The following is a 14,814-nucleotide window of genomic DNA, read 5'->3' as shown; positions in this document are numbered from 1 at the left end:
ATTGGCTGGATTATAGTCAAAAGAAAGTGAAAGTGAAGTCTCTCAGTCATGTCTGACTCTCTGCGACCCCATGGACTGCAGCCTAAGAGGCTGCCCAGTCCATGAAGTTTTCCAGGCAAGAGTACTGAAAAGGGTTGCCATTTCCTTCTCCAGGGCATTTTCCCCACCCATGGATCAAACCCATTTCTCCTGCATTGCAAGCAGATGCTTTTACAGTCTGAGCCACCAGGGAAGCTCTCAAAAGTTTAAAATAATTTTTAGGTGTCCAAACAGGTTAAAAAAAAACAACAACATAGGTTATAAGAGTAGTGTTGAATAGATATCTCTATGCAGAAAGATTCTAAATAATTGATAGGGACACTGAGCTGTCCATCAAGCATGTGAAGCTAACTCCCCTCTCCTCAAATGTGGGTCCTACATTATTACTTCCTCCTTAAGAAGGCCCTCAGGATGGACGTGGGGGAAATCAACAATAAAGACTAATGACAAATGTTGGCGAAACTGCACAGAAATTGGAACTCAAACTTGACTTGTGAAGATGTAAAATGGTGCGATCTATGTGTGTAAAACCAGCATTTTATCAAAAACATGAAAATATAATTATATCACTCAGCAGTGGCCACAGGACTGGAAAAGGTAAGTTTTCATTCCAATTCCAAAGAAAGACAATGCCAAAGAATGTTCCAACTACTGCACAGTTGCACTCATCTCACACGTTAGCAAAGTAATGCTCAAAATTCTCCAAGCCAGGCTTCAACAGTACGTGAACCATGAACTTCCAGATGTTCAAGCTGGATTTAGAAAAGGCAGAGGAACCAGAGATCGAATTGCCAACATCCGTTGGATCATTGAAAAAGCAAGAGAGAAAAACATCCAGAAAAACATCTTCTTCTGCTTTATTGACAACCCAAAGCCTTTGACTGTGTGGATCACCACAAACTGTGGAATATTCTTAGAGATGGGAATACCAGACCACCTTACCTGCCTCCTGAGAAATCTGTATGCAGGTCAAGAAGCAACAGCTAGAACTGGACATACAACAATGGACTGGTTCCAAATCGGGAAAGGATTACTGCAAGGGTGTATATTGTCACCCTGCTTATTTAACTTATATGCAGAGTACATCATGTGAAATCCTGGGGCTGGATGAAGCACAAGCTGGAATCAAGACTCCTGGAAGAAATACCAATAATCTCAGATACACAGATGACACCACTCTTATGTAGAAAGCAAAGAAGAACTAAAGAGCCTCTTGATGAAAGTGAAAGAGGAGAGTGAAAAAGTTGTTTTAAAACTCAGTATTCAGGAAACGAAGATCATGTTATCTGGTCCCATCACTTTATGGCAAATAGATGGGGAAACAATGGAAACAGTGACAGACTTTATTTTGGGAGGCTCCAAAATCACTGCAGATGGTGACTGCAGCCATGAAATTAAAAGATGCCTGCTCCTTGGAAGAAAAGTTATGACCTACCTAGACAGCATATTAAAAAGCAGAGACATTCCCAACAAATGTCTGTGTACGCAAAGCTATGGTTTTTCCACTAGTCATGTATCGATGTTAGAGCTGTACTACAAAGAAAACCAAATGCCTAAGAAGTGATGCTTTTGAACTGTGGCGTTGGAGAAAACTCTTGAGAACCTCTTGAACTGCAAGGAGATCCAACCAGTCAATCCTAAGAGAAATCATCCCTGAATATTCATTGAAAGGACTGATGCTGAAGCTGAAACTGCAATACTTTGGCCACCTTATGTGGAGAACTGATTCATTGGAAAAAACCCTGATGCTGAGTAAGACTGAAGGCAGAAGCAGAAGAGGATAACAGGTTGAGATGGTTGGATGGCATCACCAACTCGATGGACATGAGTTTGAGCAAGCTCCGGGAGTTGGTGATGGATAGGGAAGCCTGGTGTGCTGCATTCCATGGGGTCACAAAGAGTCGGACGTGACTGAGTGACTGAACTGAATTATCATATGTTTTGGAAACTCCACTCCTAGATATACATCCAAAGAATTTAAAACAGGTGTTCAAATATAAACTTGCACACCAATATTCACAGCAGCAGTGTTTTTGAGAGCCCAAGTTCAAAACAATGAAAATGTCCACCAACAGGTGAGTGGAAGAGCAAATAGGGTAGATCCATCCATAGTAATCCATCCATGCATTATTTTGCCATGTAAAGGAATATAGTAAAAGAGTGCCACAGCTGCAGAAAACAGTAGGGGGATTCTCAAAAACTTAAACACAGAGTTAACATAGAATCTACCAATTCCAGTCCAGGTTATACACCCAAAATATTTAAAACCAAGAACTGGAACAGATATTCAAACCCTATATTCATAGCAGCATTATTCACAGTAGCCAAACGGTGGAAGCAACACAAGTGTTCAACAGATGACTGGATAAGCACAATGTAGTGAAACCACAATGGAATATGATTCAACCTTTAAAAACAAGATAACTCTCACACATGCTGTAATGTGGATGAAACCTCAAGTCACTATGTGAAGCGAAACAAGCCAAACACAAAAGGAAAAATGTGCTATGATCCACTAGTATGAGATATCCATATAAGACAAATTCCAAGTAGAATAAGATGGCCAGGGATTGAGGATGGTGAGTGTTTAATGGTTACAATGTCACATCAGGAAAAGGAAAAGATTCTGGAGATGAATGGTAGGGAAAATTTTTACAACAATGTGAGTGCAGTTAATGCTATAGAAGTGCATACTTAAAAGGACTCAAATGATAAATGTTGTTATATGTTTGTACGCACAATGAAAAAATGACACATGAGACAACATGGAAAAGCACCGAAAACATCCCCAGTGAAAGAAACCACACAGAAAAAGCCACCCAGATAATAGTGATCTTGTCACTTTAAATCCATGAAGGTTTTTAATATGAGGGAAAGCCCCAGGGATGGCTCCAGAAAAAGAAAACTGCATTAGAATGGAGAAAGTCATTTGCACAAAGGTTGGGCTGCTGATGAAAGTTGAATTAGTCCTATGGATAGGATTGTAATGTGGAAACCATAATTATCCCCCAATTTGGGGTTATGGGCTGGTTCCCTGGGAAAGTGACCATATTCTGGGTAAAACACATTGCAGTATTTGATGTGAATGTAGAAAACTTTGTACCACTATTTAAAGTTGAAGCATTTGAAATTTTACTAGAAAGTAAATTACTTTTCAATACAACCATGTAAGTCACATGCCAGAAAATCAGAGATGACATTGAACATTGCAACAGAGGCCAAGACTTAATCAAATCAAATTCAACTAAAGTTCAGTTCAGTTCAGTCGCTCAGTCATGTCCAACTCTTTGCGACCCCATGAATTGCAGCACGCCAGTCCTCTCTGTCCATCACCAAGTCCCGGAGTCTACCCAAACGCATGTCCATCGAGTCAGTGATGCCATCAAACATCTCATCCTCTGTCATCCCCTTCTCCTCCTGGCCCAACTCCCACCCAGCATTAGGGTCTTTCCAATGAGTCAACTCTTCGCATGAGGTGGCCAAAGTATAGGAGTTTCAGCTTCAACATCAGTCCTTCCAATGAACACCCAGGATTGATCTCTTTTAGGATGGATTGATTGGATCTCCTTGCAGTCCAAGGGATTCTCAAGAGTCTTCTCCAACACCACAGTTCAAAGGCATCAATTCTGCTGTGCTCAGCTTTCTTCACTGTCCAACACTCACATCCATACATGACCACTGGAAAAACCATAGCCTTGACTAGACAGACTTTTGTTGGCAAAGTAATGTCTCTGTTTTTAAATATGCTATCTAGGTTGGCCATAACCTTCCTTCCAAGGAGTAAGCGTCTTTTAATTTCATGGCTGCAATCACCATCAGCGGTGACTTCAAAGCCCAAAAAAATAAAGTCTGACACTCTTTCCACTGTTTCCCCATCTATTTCCCATGAAGTGATGGGACCAGATACCATGATCTTAGTTTACTGAATGTTGAACTTTAAGCCAACTGTTTCAATCTCCTCTTTCACTTTCATCAAGAGGCTCTTTAGTTCTTCACTTTCTGCCATAATGCTGGTGTCATCTGCATATCTGACTTTATTGATATTTCTCCCGGCAATCTTGATTCCAGCTGTGTTTCTTCCAGCCCAGCATTTCTCATGATGTATTCTGCATATAAGTTAAATCAGCAGGGTGACGATAAACAGCCTTGGTGGACTCCTTTTCCTATTTGGAACCAGTCTGTTGTTCCATGTCCAGTTCTAACTGTTGCTTCCTGACCTGCATACAGGTTTCTCAAGAGACAGGTCAGATGGTCTGGTATTCCCATCTCTTTCAGAATTTTCCACAGTTTATTGTGATCCACACAGTCAAAGGCATTGGCATAGTCAATAAAGCAGAGATAGATGTTTTTCTGGAACTCTCTTGCTTTTTTGATGATCCAGCGGATATTGGCAATTTGATCTCTAGTTCCTCTGCCTTTTCTAAAACCAGCTTGAACATCTGGAAGTTCATGGTTCACGTATTGCTGAAGCCTGGCTTGGAGAATTTTGAGCATTGCTTTACTAGCATGTGAGATGAGTGCAATTGTGTGGTAGTTTGAGCATTCTTTGGCATTGCCTTTCTTTGGGATTGGAACGGAAACTGACCTTTTCCTGTCCTGTGGCCACTGCTGCATTTTCCAAATTTGCTGGCATATCGAGTGCAGCACTTTCACAGCATCATCTTTCAGGATTTGAAATAGCTCAACTGGAATTTCATCACCTCCACTAGCTTTGTTCGTAGTGATGCTTTCCAAGGCCCACTTGACTTCACATTCCAGGATGTCTGCTTCTAGGTGAGTGATCACACCATCGTGATTATCTGGGTCGTGAAGATCTTTTTTGTACAGTTCTTCTGTGTATTCTTGCCACCTCTTCTTAATATCTAAAGTAGTGATGCTAATTGCCTTGTACTAATCCACATGGTATTAAAAGACACCGTAGGAAGAGTATATTAGTAGACACCATGCCTTGGGTACTGTGAATGACGCAGATGGAACTGAAACTATGAGATGTCTTAATTCTAGTTTTCCACATATCACTACACCAAAGCAACAGTCAGAACTTAAAAGCCAATTCATGGACTTGCCTGACAGCCCAGTGGTTAAGACTCTGCACTTCCACTTCAGGGGGTACGAGTTTGATCCTTTGTCAGGAAACATGTCATCCAACATGTCAAGCTGCAGGGCCAAAAAAAAATAATCAGTAGAACTGCAAGATCATTTGTGATTCTCTACACTAATAATGGACTATTAGAAAGAGAAATTAAGAAAATAATCCCTTTTACAATTGCATCCCTCCACCCCCGCTAAAAAACTAGAAATCTAACCAAGGACTTGAAAGACCTGCAAGCTAAAAACTACAAGACAATGATCAAAGAAACTGAATGGACACAAGTAAAATGATAGCCCATGTTTATGGGTGAAAATACCATTAAAATAGCAATTCTAACCAAAGCAACATACACATTCATGCAATCACTGCCAACATTTCAATGATATTTTTCACAGAAACAAAAGCAATTTTCACATCTGTGTGGAGCCACAAAGGAACCAGAAGATCCAAAGAAAGCAGACCAGGCTGGTGGCATGTCTATTCCTAACTTCAATCTAGAGTATGCACCTAAAGTCACCACAAGACGTGTGGAATTGGCAGAGAAATAGGCAGAGAGACAAGAGAGCTCAGATGGAAACCTACAGGTACATAGTAATTAATTTACAATAAAGGAACTAAGAATATACACGCAGGAAAGGACAGTCCCTCCCAATAAACTATGCTGGGAGAAATGGAAACCACACACCAAGGAGCAATACAGGACACCATCTTATACCACAGACAAAAACTGACTAAAATCCCACAACTTTCCACAACAAGCCCTAACAGACCTGGTTCCTCTTAAGGCAGACTTTCAGCCACAGCCGCACACAGAAAGCTTCTTCCCAATTTTCCTCACATTTTCCTTCAGCAGCACCACCTCCTTGCAGATCTTGAGGAAACTAGACTCCCGTCAGACTCGACTGAACTCCACAATGTCCCAAAGCTGAAGCCCCAGCGGGTCCTGAGGATACCAGAGTCCTATCAGCCTCAACTGAACCCCACAATGCCCCAAAACTGAAGCCCAAGTGGGTCCTGAGGAGACCAGATTCCATCAGCCTGAACTGAACCCCACCACGTCCCAAAGCTGAAATGACATGGGTCCTGTGGTGATCCATCTCCTGTCAGCCTGAGCTGAACCCCACAATGTCCCAAAGCTGAAACCATGCGGGTCCTGTAGTGACCTATCTCCTGTCAGCCTGAACTGAACCTCATGCTGTCCTGAATCTGAAGCCCCAGCAGGTCCTGAGGAGACCAGAGTCCTGTCAGTGGCCACCCACAGCCACCGGAAGTGCTCCAGCAGAGCGAGGAGTTCCCCTTGCGGTGGGGGGTGGGGGTGTCAGGGAGGTGGGCTCTGCATTATCACAGACAGGCATGTTCAAGCAGGTTTGCTGGGGCTAGGACAGGGAGAAGGAGGCAAGCTCCAGCTCCAAGTATTGTAAGTCCCTACTTTCTGAGACTGTGTGACCTACGTGATCCAGACTTTGCAAGGAGCAAGCTGAGTTACAGAGGCGGAAGGAGCAGGAGGTGATCTAAAATTTTAACGTTTCCTCTTCAGGTACAGGAACACGGAGGCCTCCCAGGTTCCCAGTTCCTCGTGCCCCAGTGACTGTGAGCTCCTCCTCCAGTGTGTATGGCCAACCCCCACACGAAGTCCCCTCGACATCCACAGTTCTGGCCCAAGCCTAACCCCTCCATTAGGCCCTGACAAAGCTCCCTGCCCCCACGGTGCATCTGACATCCCATCCCAACGTGGTCTTTTTGAAGCCTGAACAAGACCATGCCCTTCTTCTCCCTGTGATTTCCCTTGCCTGATGAAACCAGCCCTTCATCCATTCCAGGTGACTCCAAGGGCCTCATTCTCTCCAGACTCCACGTGTGTGGCCACTGTCTGCACCCATCTATATGGGTCTGTGGTGGTCTCCTAAAATGAGGGTTGTTTGATACACAGAGAATGGGGTGAATGGTGGCCACCGAAGATGTGTCCCTGCACAACAGGGCCGTATCTGGGAAAAGGATCTTGGTAGATCTAGTTAAGGATATCAAGGTAAGGTCACCTAGGGTTAGGGAGACCTTCAATCCAACTGACAGCGTCCTTCGAAGAGACGAAAGAGGACACAGAAGAGAAGCCTCTTAAAGGCAGAGGCAGAGATGGGAGGGAGGGGGCCACAAGCCCAGGGACCCCTGGAGCCCCTGAAGCTGGAAAAGGCAGGAAGGACCCTATCCTGGAGCATCTGGAGGGACCTCAGCCCTGTGCCACCGTGATCTCAGGTGTCTTGTCTCCAGGACTGGGGGAGGATGAACTCCTTTTGTTTTAACCCACCCGGCTTGTGATCATTTGTTAGAGAAGCTACAGAGCAGCCACACAGACCCTGCTCTGTAAGATCCTAGGAGTGTGGGTCTCATTAAAGGCAGATAGAGCCTGGATTACAGAACCCTTAGAGTCATCACTGGGCCCTCAGAAATGCTAAAGCAGTAGCTGTACTTCAGAATGTTGAGGGTTCAAGTCTGAAGCCTGTCCCTTGGGGTACTGGCTGCACACGCCTCCTCAAGTTCTTACACTGGTACATGTGGTGTTATATCTCAGTCCTCACTGAGGACATTTTTTATCACTGTTCATATTGCTAATTAAGAAGCCGCTAGTTACACAGGTGAAACCCCAATTAGGACGCTTGCTCCAGGGATGAGTAATTCTGAAGATAGTCAGTGGTGGGGACTTACTCATGTGCAGCCAGCAGCCTTTCCACACTCCCTACACCTCCCCTCCCAACAAGGGTTTTCAGTGGGTAGCTGGGAGACCCCACAGTGTCATCTCTAAGTAAATTCTGTCTGACCCCCAGGACAGCCACTCCCGAACCTCATCCACACTTCACAGGTAAAACACTCGAATATGTGCAAAGACCTCACACGCTGGAGAAAAGTGTTTGGAGCCACTCCAGCGACAGCATGCTTACCAAGTTGGCTCTTGTAGGTCAGGCAGGATGGTCCTGGCCTGGGTGACCTTGTGGAAACTTTCCACTTTCCTACCTGAGTTACTCCTCCTGTCCTGCTCCCACTGCCTGTTTTCTTGCTTCCTCACCTCTGCCTGAGAAGATTTCCAACAGCAGGAACAGGCAACACAGCTCATCCTTAGCAAGTGACAGCCTAGCACCTCCTGAAGAAGGTCCAGCAGAGCCCCCAAAAGACCAGATCCCCTGAAATGCCATGGCCCCTCACTCTCTCTCACCAAACCATCCCTGCAACATCTAAGCAGAAAAGATGGCATCAAGTACAGCTGCGGGCACTTGATGGGATTTACATAGATCTCAACCCACACACACGTGCAAAGGGCAGGCCAGCCAGGTCAATCACTGCCCATCTGGGCTTGTGGTTTCAGAAAATGGGCATCATTGTGCTGGCCAAGGTTCCAGGAGCACCTGTGAGTCCTGAGGGTGAGGATGGATATGGGACTGCAGCTCTGACTTGTTTTCTAATCATTTTATCTGGTCCACAAGAGAGAGAATTTCAGGAAATTCTCTCCACCTGGGAGAGAATTTTAGGAAGACCTTTTTCTAATGAGAGGGACCCAGGGGTTGGGGGGTGGTGGTAGGTAGAGACAGGCTCAGTGCCCAGGTGCAATAGAAGCCTCTGGAAAACCTGCTGGAAGGAGGCTGCACACAGTGAAGCCCAGGGTCACAGACCTGTCCAGAAGCTGCTGTTTGTTATCTCAGGTCCTGCTCTGAGGGGCTCAAGGTCAGGTCTGTGCAACAGAGGGGCTGGGGGTGCTCTGCAATGAGGGCTTTGTGGAGAGTTCCTGGGTGCTGAGCCCTGCGGAATACCTGCCCGGGTGAACTCCATATCTTGGGAGGTGCTGGCCCATAAGAATCCCGTGCTCCTGGGAGGTGTGAGTGAACAAGTATTCTCTCTGTGCAGTCATCACAGAGTAGCTTAGCAACTCTCATGTGGGCAGTGCTGGGATTAGATAAGAACAAGGACGTGCTAGGGGACGTCCCCAGAAACACCCCAAGGCCCATCCAGAGTGAAGAGGTCAGTAGAGGGGTACTGGTTGCTGTGCTGGTGTGGGTACCTCATGGGTACCTCTTGTTTCTTCCAGCTGACACCAAAGAGGCCTCTCCATGACACAGAAGGCAACCTGGCCAGGGACAGTAGGAGCTCCTGCTGACCAGGCATGGGATGTGAGAGGGAAGGACCAGGCAGAGGAGGTCTGTCTGTTCTGAGCTGGAAGTGGACAACAAATGGTGAGTGTGATCCAGGAAAGCAGCCCTGGTGATGGGAGACTTGTTGAGGCAGTCTGAGCACGAGTTGAAAAAGAATTTCCAGACATAGAGTGTTTCAGAAGGGAGTGAGTTTTTATTATGAACAAAGAGCAGAGATAAATTGGGCACTGTGAGCACAGGAGGCCAACCTGCTGACAGACTAGGGAAAGTCGACAGCTTTTGTGGCTTCAAGACAAAGAAAATTCCTGCTGGAAGGTTGATGTTAGGTGATTGGTTGGGGCACCATAGGGTGTTTACTGGAGTGGGCATCTTGACCTGGTAGGGAGTCAGGAAGCCTGTTAGTGATGATCAGGGGCTTTTGGCAACAGTTGCAAATGGACTCAGTCAGATTCACAGGTGACCTTCGTTGTGGGCTCCATGTCTGTGGCCGTGGTGTGAGGCCTCCCAGCTGTGGCCTTGGGGAAGGACTCACCTCAACAAGACTCACCCTTCAGAGTAAAAGTTCCATCAACTTATCTCTGTAGGAGAGATCCAGTGATTCTAGGTCTGTTTGGAAAATTCTTGGATACTGCAGGGACAAATACTGAGTGTGAACCTTGTTATTAAACATTGTTGGCAAAATTAGCATTTTCTCTCTGTTGGCGCTAAAAGGGTGTGGGCTGGCAGCTGCCTGATAATCCATTCAAATAATGTTGGTCAAACTTTTTCGATTTCTGGTGCAAGCAGGCAGCTTGCTACTCCTTGCTGCAGGATCATTTCCATTAGAATGTCAGCTAATCAAGGTAAGAACAGTATGGCACTCAGCACTCTTAGACAATTTCCCAAGCCTGTTTCCTCAGGGGCAGACCCAATATGAGCTAGCAATGGGTTCACTAGGCTCAGGAAATGCAGGGAAATATACTGCCTATGACTCTGGAAATTAAGGCCTCTTGCAAATCTGGAGTTCTCACATCTTAGAATCTAGACAGTTGCTGATAGATGTCTGAAAAGCACTCTGTTTTTATGCCTTTCATTCATCTGGGAGGTGGGGTCACCCTGAGGACTGTGGATATGTGATTCAAAGTGCAGATTTAGGGGAGGGTGCTCTCCCTGGAGACTGTGGACATGTGATCCAAGGTGTATGCTTTAGGAGGGGGTCACCATGGAAACTGGATATGCAACTCCAGGTATAGAGTCTAGGAAGTAGTGTTACCCTGCCGATTGTGGACATGTTTCTACAGGGGCAGGGTCTGGGGGGTGGGGTCATCCTGGAGACTGTGCCTGTATGACCCCGGGTACAGGGTTTAGGGAAAAGTGTCAGCCTAGAGACTGTGGAATGTGACCCCAGGTGCAGGGTTGGGTGGGGGTCACCCTGGAGATAGTCGTCTTGTGATCCTGGATGCATGGTCTAGGAGAGAGTCACCATGGATACTATCGATGTGTGACTACAGGTTTAAGCTTTGGGGTTACCCTGGAATGTGGATATATACTAGTTTTTCGCTCTGAAGGGTGGATTCACCCTGAAGACTGTGGATGTGTGACCCCACGTACAGTTTCTGAGGAGGTGTGTCACCTTAGAAACTGGAAATGTGACCCAGGTCCAGAGTCGAGAGGGTGCACCCTGGGTATTGTGGACATGTGACCCCAGGTGCAGGGTATAGGAGGTGGGGTCACACTGGAGATTTTGGACATGTGACCCCAGATGCAGAATCTCTGAGCTGGGGTTTCCCTGGAGACTGTACACATGTATAGTACAGGTTCTGGGAGGTGGGTTCATTAGGAGACTGTGGACGTGTGACCAAAAGTGCAGTGTCTGGGGAAGAGGCTGACCTTGGAGACTGTGGACTTATGACAATATGTATATAGTCTGGGAGGGGGTAACCCTGGACATTATATACTTGTGACCACAGGTGTAGGTTTGGGAGGTGTGTCACCTTGAGACTGTAGATGTGAGAACCCAGGTGCAGAGTCTGAGAGCTGGGATCACCCTGGAAACTATGGACATTTGACCCCAGGTACAGGGTCGAGGAGGTGGGGTCACCCTGGAGACTGTGGACATGTGACCCCAGGTCCAAGGTCTGGGAAGAGGACAGCTTGGAGCTTGTAGATGTGCCACCCTAGATGCAGGGTCTGGGGGTGGGGTAAGCCCGGAGACTGTGGATGTGTGACCCAAGGTGCAGGTTATGGGGAGGGTCTCACCCAGGAGATTGTGGACATATGACCCCAGATACGTGGTCTGTGAGATGTGGTCACCCTGGAGACTGTGAATATGTTACCTCAGATGCAGGTTCTGGGAGGGGTTTACCCTGGAGATTGTGGTCGTGAGAACCCAGGGGGAGAGTCTGTAAGATTAGGTCACCTCAAGACTGTGTTCCTGATGCCCCAGACCAGGGTCAGTGAGTTTGGGTCACCCTGGAAAATGTGGACATGTGACCCCAAGTATACAATCTGGGGGACATTGTCACCCTGGAGACTGTGGACATGTGGACAACAGGTGCAGGGTCTGGCAGGGAGGTGTCACAATGGAGACTGTGGACATATGACCCCAGGTTCAGGGTCTGGGAGGGGTGTCAACCTGGATACTGTGGACTTGTAAACCGAGGTGCAGGGTCTGAGAGGGGTGTCACCCTGGATACTGTGGACCTGTGAACTAAAGTGCAGGATCTGGATGGGGTCACATAGGAGACTTTGTATGTGTGAACTCAGGTGCATTGTTAGGGAGTCATCACCCTGAAGACTGAATATGTGACCCCAGGTACAGGGTCTGGGAAGGGTGTCACCCTAGAGACTATTCATGTGTGACTCCAGGTGCAGGGTATGTGAGAGGGGTCACCATGGAGACTGGACTTGTGACCCCAGGACATGGTCTGGGAGGGAAATCACACTGGTGAGTGTGGATATGTGACACCAGGGACAGAGTCTGGGAGGAGAGGTCACCCTGGGGCCTCTGGACCTGTGACCACAGATGCTGGGTCATGGAGGGGGCTTACCCTGGGATACATGGATGTGTGTTCCCAGGTACAGGGTCAGGGAGGGTGTTAGCCTGTAAACTGCAGATATTTGACCCTAGGTACAGGGTGTGTGAGGGTGATCACACTGGAGACTGTGCACAGGTGACACCAGGTGCAGGATTTGGGCGGGTTGTCATCCTGAATATATTGTAAGTGTGACCTCAGGTACAGGGTATGAAGGGTGTCCTCTGAAGATGGCAGATATTTGACCCCAGGTACAGGGTATGGGTAGGGGTTCACACTTAAGACTGTGCACATGTGACCCAGGTACAAGGTCTGGGAAATGACATCACCCCGGAAACTATGGACATGTGACCCAGGTACAAGGTCTGGGAAATGACATCACCCCGGAAACTATGGACAGGTGTCACCAGGTACTGGGTCTGGGAGAATGCACACGGTAGAGAGTGTGGATATATGACCCCAAATACAGTGCCTGGGAGAGGTCACCCTGGGAACAGAAGACATGTGATCTCAGATACAGGATCTGGGAGTGTGTCACCCTGGAAACTGTGGACATGTAACACGAGGGTATGGTGTGGGAAGGGAGTTCACAATGGAAACTGTGGCCGTATCATCCCAGATGCTCGAACTGATGTGGTAGTGTCACCCTGAAGTCTGTGGACTGTGCCCACAGGTACGGGTCTGGAGCGGGGGGGGTGTCACCCTGGAGACTGGAAATGTGACCAGAGGTTCAAAATCTGGGAGTGGTGGTCACCCTAGAGACTGTGTACATGTGACCAGAGGTAAAAGTTCTGGTGAGGTGGGGTCACCATGGAGAATGTGGACGTGTGATCCCAGGTGTAGAGTCTGGAAGAGGCGGTTACCCTGGAAACTGAAAATGTGATCCCAGGTACAGGGTCTGGGCGAGGTGTCACCAAGGAGACTGTGGACATTTGACCCCAGGTGCTTGTATTTGAAAGGGGTCACCCTTTAGCCAGTGGATGTGTGACCCCAGGTGAAATGTCTGGGAGTAGGGGTCACCCTGGACTGTGGACATCTAAATCAGGTGCAGGGTCTGGGGAGAGGGCTGTTTGTGGAGACTGTGGACATGTGACCCCAGATGCAGGTTCTGTGAGGTGTTTTCTCTCTGGAGAAAGAGGACGGGTGACCCAAAATGCAGTGTCTGGGGTAGAGGCTGACCCTGGAGCCTGTGGATGAGTAAAGCCAGGTGAAGTGTCTGGGAAGTGCAGTCACCATGGAGACTGTGGACGTGTAAACCCAGGTACAGCATCTGGGAGGTGGGGTCAACATAGGTAATGTGGACATTTGACCCAAAGTATAGGGTCTGGGGAGAGGTCTAACCCTGAAGACTGAATGCATGATTCACGTACATGGTCTGGGAGGGTGTCACCCTGGAGATTGTGGATGCATGACTCCACATATAGGGTATAGGAGGGGGGATCACACTTTAGACTAGACATGTGACCCCGGTCCAGAGTCACCCTGGAGATTGTGGACATAGGATCCCAGGAGCAGGATCTGGGAGGTGGCTCACCCTGGAGACTGTGACATCAGATCCCAAGTACATTGTTTGGGAGTTGGATCACCCTGGAGACTGTGGACATGTGACCCCAGGTGCAGGGTCTTGGAGGGGGGTCACCCTGGAGATTGTGGAAGTATGACCCCAAGTACAGTTTCTGGGAGGGTGTCACCCTGGACTGTGGATGTGTGACCCCAGGTGCAGGGTCTTGGAGGGGGGTCACCCTGGAGACTGAACATGTGACCCCAGGTACAGGTTATGGGCAGGAGGGGCACCCTGGATATTGTCAAAGTGTGACCCCAGACACAGGGTCTGGGCATTCCCTGATAGCTCAAAAGCTTCCCCCATAGTTCAGTCGGTGAAGAATCTACCTGCAATGCAGGAGACCTGGGTTCGGTTCTTGGGTCGAGAAGATTTCCTGGAGAAAGAAATGGCTACCGACTCCAGTATTATTCCTGGAGAATCCCATGGATAGAGGAACCTCGCTGGCTACAGTCCATGGGGTCACAAGAGTTGGACATGACTTAGTGACTAAACCACCACCACTAAGGACTGTTAAGGGGTGAGAGGTTAGTAAATAGAAAATAAATAGACAGGGTCTGGGATAAGGGGTCACCATGGAGACTGTGTACGTGTGACCCCATGGACAGTGTCTGGAAAGGGGGTCACCCTGCTGACTGTGGACATGTGACCCCAGGTACAGGGTCTGGAAGGAGGGTCACCATTACCCCAGGTACAGGGTAGGTAGTATAAGGTCACTGTGGAGACTGGACATGTGACACTAGGTGAGGGTCTGGGAGGGTTCACTTTGGAGTCTGTGGACAAGTGACACAACGTATAGGGTCTGGGTGTGGGGATTACCATGGAAACTGGAAATGTGACTCCAGGTACACAGACTGGTAGGTTGGATAACCAGGGAGACTGTGAACTTGTAACAACATGTATATGGTCTGAGAGTGGTTAACCCTGAGACTATGTACATGTGACCACAGGTGTAGGTTTGTGAAGGAGTGT

This window comes from Giraffa tippelskirchi, chromosome 9 (genome assembly GCF_054371585.1).
Source record: "Giraffa tippelskirchi isolate mGirTip1 chromosome 9, T2T-mGirTip1v1.2.pri, whole genome shotgun sequence".
Lineage (NCBI taxonomy): Eukaryota > Metazoa > Chordata > Mammalia > Artiodactyla > Giraffidae > Giraffa > Giraffa tippelskirchi.
Note: the sequence above shows the minus strand (reverse complement) of the source record.